Source organism: Anthonomus grandis, chromosome 15 (assembly GCF_022605725.1).
Source record: "Anthonomus grandis grandis chromosome 15, icAntGran1.3, whole genome shotgun sequence".
NCBI classification, from domain to species: Eukaryota; Metazoa; Arthropoda; class Insecta; order Coleoptera; family Curculionidae; genus Anthonomus; species Anthonomus grandis.
Window position 1 is genome coordinate 4281620 of NC_065560.1, and position 7021 is coordinate 4288640.

The following is a 7021-nucleotide window of genomic DNA, read 5'->3' on the forward strand; positions in this document are numbered from 1 at the left end:
CTATCATTTCTCCTACAACCATAAGGGAAATTGTGATGGAAGTTTGCAACGCCATAATTGAATTATTGGCAGACTACATCAAAGTAAGTAAACATTATTTTTACATAAAACAAATATGTTTTTTTATTATTTTATTTTACATTAGAAGCTATTACAATTTATTTAAATGAACTTAAATATGTCTGTATAGTAGAAAGGTCTGTTGGTGATTGTGGTGTGTGTTTTCTTTGAAGGGCTTGTTGATGATTTTGGGATACATTTTGAATGCGTACTAACGTTGTGTGCTTCATCCAATGGCATTGGTGGAGAGAACATGGGCATTGAAGTGTAACTATAGTTGCAACTTGCGGATGATAAACTTTGAACTGATGGTGCTCTTGAATATACATCAACAAAATTTGCTTCGTCACAATTTATTTTGACGGAGCTTTTGGTTAAGGTGCCTTGTTCCACCTCGAAAAGAATATCATTTATGTATTTCTCCGCCAACCTTCGTTGTTGTGGGTCAATAAGACTTTTCAAATTTGCTTTCCAAATTTTTCCAATGGGATATTCATCGTCTTTAGTTAGATATTCACGCGCCATGGATAATAGCTGCTGACGATCTTGGTTATCCTGGTTTCCAGTAGCTTTTTTGTCTTCTTTTTGTTGCATGTCTTCAGAACGCTGAAATAATAGGAAACAGATCAATGAATTAAATGCTTTGTTTTTTCAGATACCATTAACCGGAGACGAATGGGAGAAAATAGCAAAGGACATTGGGGCAAAGTGGCAATTTTGGAACTGCCTTGGGGCAATAGACGGAAAACACGTTCACATTATTAAACCAGCGAATTCCGGAGCACCCACAGCATCGTTTTAATGGGGATTGTAGATGCTAATTATAATTTTATAATGGTTGATGTTGGCACTAACGGACGGGTATCGGATGGAGGAGTTCTTTACAATACCGATTTTTGGGAAATGTTCCAAAACAATCGGTTAAATATTCCTGATGCCTCAGAACTGCCAAATACCGACGAAAAATTTCCTTACGTTTTTATAGGGGATGGTGCCTTTGCGCTGAGCGAACATTTATTGAAGCCATTTAGCCAAAAGGATTTATCAGTGACAAACCGGATTTTTAATTACCGATTGTCACGGGCTCGTCGAGTAGTTGAAAACGCATTTGGCATACTTGTTACTCGATTTGGTGTATTTCAAAAAGCTATAAATTTATCACCTGAAAAGGCCACCGTTGTTGTTTTAGCCTGCTGTTCTCTACATAATTTTTTAATGGAAACAGCAAATACAAATAATTATTATAATAAAATATTAAATGTAGAAAACAAGGAATCGTTATTGGCACAAACAGATCCGAACATACATTGAATGGGCTTCGTTTAGAATCATATCGAAATGCATCAAAAAACGCTAAGCAAGTTAGGGAACGCTTTAGCAAAGTATATAGATTTCAATTTTGTTAGACTGTGGCTTTAGGAACTACTTGAGGTTTAGTATGCTCCATCAGTTTTGGTTCATCTAGGACATACAGAGTGTGTACAATTAATTTCCAAAGTGAAAAATGTTTAAAAATGAACATGAACATTACCCACCCTGCATAAATGCAGCATTTAGGTTAATACGTCGTTTTATTCAGAAAGCATTAGTTTCATTCAATCCAAATGAACCTTTATTAAATTTTGCACCATAAAAATATTATTTAAATGGAAAGAAAAAAGAACTTCTAAAACAAAATAAATTTTCTGAATAAACCCTTAATAAATATTGTGATTCTTGATCAAACATACCTTATGACTCGTCAGACGGTATAGTAGAATCTCACAATTTTTTTTAACGTAAAAAAATCCAACAATAACCAAAGTTTATACAGTTCAAGTTGACGTGAACCCTAATCGATCCGTTAAATTTTATAAAATTCTTACGACCTGTATCGAATCGCGTGTACAAAAAAAATTTACTTCAAAGGCGTCTTTTTTCTGAAAACAAAAACAAATAAAAGATTTTTAATAATCAGTTGGCAGCCTTATATGTCTAGATTATAAAAAGGTTTAAATCTTTTTTCTATCCTAATTAGATCTAATGTTATTAAGCACTTTTGTCTCTTAGTCTTTAATTTTGGTAGTAATTTTTTAAGACAAATTTAATAGTGTGCACGTCAATAAAAACATCCTCGAAAAATTACAAGTGGGCGACCACAATACCTCTATAGAAAAATCATTAGCGGTAAAAAAATTAAAAGCTTTAATTGTTCCAACGGTTTTCGTTTACCCAACAAGGGATATACATCAAGAAAATTAAAAATAGCGTATTATGTTTCCCTCGCTTTGTATCGGGTTAACATCGATACTAAAATCAAATAGAATGTCACGTCTATATAAGCCAATGACGTACGTACATGTTTGTGTGGGTTTTTTCTATATCATTTCCTAGAGCATAACCTAAAAACCCTGAAACACAACAAGTAATTAATTGAACAAATATAATTCCATACATACAATCCGCAATGGTGAAATGGAGTTTTAATTGAATTCCTGAGGAACTCCGTGCCCTGGTTAATATAAAGAGACGGCCAATAATCTAATTTTAGTTCTGCCTCGATAGTTTCGAAGGTCCATTATACAAAAATTTGAATAGGGATGTAAAATGAACTTAACTCGTATTGTTTGCACCTGTCTAAGTCTTGTGAACGAACGAAAACTGATAGTTGTGATATCTTTCAATCGTTTACTCATTATTTTGTTTGCAGAATGTCCACCAGCAGAAGATGGTATGCCAAGATTCGCATGTCCAACTCCAGACAGACAGGGTCGTTATCACTGTATAGACGACCATGTGTTATGCGATGGTTTCATAGACTGTCCAGCTGCAGAGGATGAAGATCGTCAAGCCTGTATGTTTTTTAAAACCGTAAGTTTTATTATGTGTTGTATAAATTACATCACATCTTATGCATATTTGCAACCTAAATTTAAAAAATCAGTGATGAAATTATAGATGCCTGGGGTACTCCTTAATTAATAAGCGTAAAAGCCGATAATGTATCAGTAGATTGTTGTTGCATATACAGGATGTCTCGAAATTACATCGCAATATTTTACCAGTAGAATCTTTGTCTAAAAATAAGACAAAAACCTCATATAAAGAAATCTTGAAAAGTGAATCGTTTTCGTGTTACAGGCTGTTTTATAATTCCAATTGAAGATGGTCTTTTGTTAATATTTTCGAAAGACCTAGTCGTTATTTTTCGAAAATTTTATCGTATACTACTGCTATTGTTACTGACTGTTACTATATGTGAACTGATTTTATAAAATTTTATGGTAAAATGTATACAGGATCGTTTAAAATTAGTAGTCAGAAAACATAAAAATGTCATAAGGTTACTTTTTAATTATTTGGAAATTAAACCAAATAAAAAAGGTACTTTTGTCTTATTTCGTTAGAAGCCTCTGGTTTCAAGAAATTTTTGATTTATTTGTTTTGTTTGGTATTTTCAGTTTTTTGTTCTTAGCCAATAAGTTAATTGTTTTAATTTTTTTCAATTATTTACAATTTTGAAATAAAATTTTAAACAAACAAAGCAGTTTTTGATCTTAATATTAAGTAGTTTGAAATAGTCTTATGTCATGTTTATACCTGATGATTTGTAACATACCTTTCAATTTTATTAAACATGATCAAAAATACTTTATGAATGTAGGTTGCAAAACATTTATGTCTGATTATTTCAAAAACGGGCGCTCCTATCAAAATAAGATAAGAGCACCTTTTTTATGTAAAACTATCGGTTCTTTTTAATTTTACTATCCACATAATTAAAAAGTAACCAGAAAAAAAGTTATGAGATATATAAATCTCATATCCCAAAATTATATATTAATTAATAGTTGATACAAAAACAGTGCGATTATATTGGATGTTATAATCAAAAAACGGTGATTTTTTAAAAGAACTCTATACTAGACAAATGTTTGGGGTGGGTGGGTGGTGGTAAGGGTTGTGTTGATAGAAAATAATATTTTTGCAGAAAATATATATCCAATATTTAATTTAATAACACTGTTTATTGAAATTTTATATAATTTTATATATAAATATTTAATATAAAAAAGCGTTATTAGATTGGATAATATGGCCAGAAAACCGTGATTTTTCAAAAGAATTTCATCCAATATTTCAGGTGTAGTAATCGAGTATAAAAACTAGAAATATAATTTTTTTCAATTTTATGAGTGTTTCTTGGGATTTTAACACAACAAAGATAATTGCTATGCACTTTAAAGTGTCATTAAGTCGTTTAAATAATAAATTAAAAATATAACATCGCAAGACATTGTAAAACATAATTCACTCCTATCGGATTCATTTATAGTCCCTTGGCATGCACACCGTTGCTATTTTATGCGCCAGTTCATCGATCTTTCACTGTACAAACATTAAAAGTACATCGTCTATCCCCGAAATGTGACACCAATATCAATTATTGAAAATAGAGCTAGATGTTGAATTTGGGTTTAACTATCCCCGTTTATAAACTCCTTATTTTAATCAATGTGAAGAAGCATAACGAGGCAAAAATGTTCAACAGGAGGTTGATAAGTGAATCCTAAAATAAATCCTCACGGATATCAATGAGCCTTACGAATATCTAAATCGGGAGTTGCGCTCCAACGGAGGTTTATATAGCGTAAATTTTTGAGCAGGTTTCTTTCGTCCAAGGTCACCAAATATGAATGAAAGGGGACGATCGATAAGCCGTGACGTCGTCCGGACACTTGTTCGATTTTAGGGTGTATTAAAATACACCCCGCTCAGTTCACTATTGAGGCCTATACTTCCGTTGTAAGTACAATGCTTGCAGTAATTAATGTCTTAGTGAATGGCTGCATTTATTGCAAAATCTTGAAGGGAAGAAAAGTTCTGTAGAGCCTCTTAGAGAGGTGACACCATTGTAAACCATATTCTTCCAACCGAAGCACAATTTTCCAAGTTATGTTAGTGCCTGTATAACCACTTCTTGTGCCCAAAAGGCTTGAGTGGTACAGTTTTAGACACCGTTTTAGGACAAAAGTTCTTCAGGGTCTTTAATGGTAATTGCACTACTGTCTAGCTCCAGATTTTTTTTTATTCAATGTACATAGGGTTTTAAAGAGAGCAGAAAAATCCTATAGAGTCTTTAATAAAAGTGACATTATTGTATAGCTACGGATTTACTCTATGCTACAAGCAATTCCTCTTTTTTGTACCTTAAAGTCATTTCCTGCATAAGCACATCCTATATTTAGAGCAAGGACCTGAACTAATATATACTTTTATTTAGATCAAACGACTCTATTGAAATGACCGGTCTGAATATCTAATTTTAAGGTTTATTGGAGCATTCTGCCATTAATTTCGGCACCCAAGTAAATTGAGCAAATTTGATAATTAACCTTTCTTAAAAAGTTATCATTGTACGAAAGAAATGAACTCAAACTCATGTCAGAATGTTAAAAGTTTCTAATACTGCTTGATTTTATTTACGAATGTATGTATTTGTCTGAAAGTTTACTTATAACCATATATCAGAGAATATCACTTTGCTAATTTTAATTTTACAATTATTAAAGGTCTTCACTTAGGCTTCAGTTTACGATTCTACTAAAATTGCCAATCCGAATAGTTGATTTCAATATTAGAGTATTCTGCTATTGAATTCGGCACCCAAGTCAACTGAACAAATTTGACCGACATTCCTAAAAAATTTCCCTATAAGAAACAAGTTGTAACGGTAAAATGGTAGCGGGTGCTTAAACCCATGTTAGAATGTCAAGATTATTTGGAATCTTTTGATTTTTCCTTACAAATTTTTATATTTGTCCAAATGGTAACAAATAATTAAATTAATCAGTTTAGAGAATCTGAAAATACACTTCTGTGCAGTTCAAACAATTCTTCTAAAATGGCCAATCTGAATACATAGAGCATTCTGTTATTGAATTCGGCACTCAAATTTGATATTGAACCCTTAAGTCTTCTGCCATTTTGTAATTTTTCAAATTAAAATTAATAAAATAAATTAGCCAGGCAACACGGGGTACAATCTGTATGAAAAAAGTCATTATGGCATATTACGGATAACATTTCCAATTAGTTGAAACCGTTTCTCACATTTGATAACGTTTCCTCCCAATTTCAGGCATTTGAAACACTAATTTCTTACAGTTTTCAACTAGTAATTTCTGGTTTCTTCCAGAAATTTGGAGTAGTCGTTTCTCACCAATTCTAGGCACTTAAGGCATTTTTCACTTTAGGCATAAAGGGTGTACAAAAACGAGAAATTAGATAAATAGATAATAAAAAATGCCTAGAATTAATTGGAAACGTCATCGAATGTGCCAAAGAAATGAGAGTTGGCTGCAACTGATTGGGTGCTCGATCGCAATTTACAAGACAAGGAATTGCGGTACTTTGGTGCAAGTATCGTATGCTCTCTATTGAAAGTATCCAAATTATGTCATCGTCATCAGTCTCGAGGTTCTAACCATATGGGTGCCGTGGCCATGTACGTAATGGCAAGTAACTTGGAGAAACTCAAATAAAGGTAATGAATGGTGTCTATGAGGATATGAGTGGTAATCCAAATTTTTTTTACCACATTATGTACTTATTGGGATAATGTTTAAATTATTTATGTGGTTTCCATTTCCATTTCCAAGCAATGATAATGATTGATTTTTTTTACGAATTTGTATATTTATCCAACCGTTGCCTTATAGTCGCAATTAAGAGAATATCAGTTCGCTAATCTAAATTTTACTATTAAAAGTCACAAATAATTTTTGGCGCCCAACAAATTTTTTTTTATGCGTTTTAATTTAATAGCCCTAAACGGGTTTTAAAATTTTGATTTAACACGCAATTTAAAGATATAGAATATTGATTACGTTAATACGCGTTAATAATAGAACAATGCCGGTAAACTGTTTGGGAATAAAAATAAACACGTTAATAGTTTCCTATTTTATAAGGGGTAAAA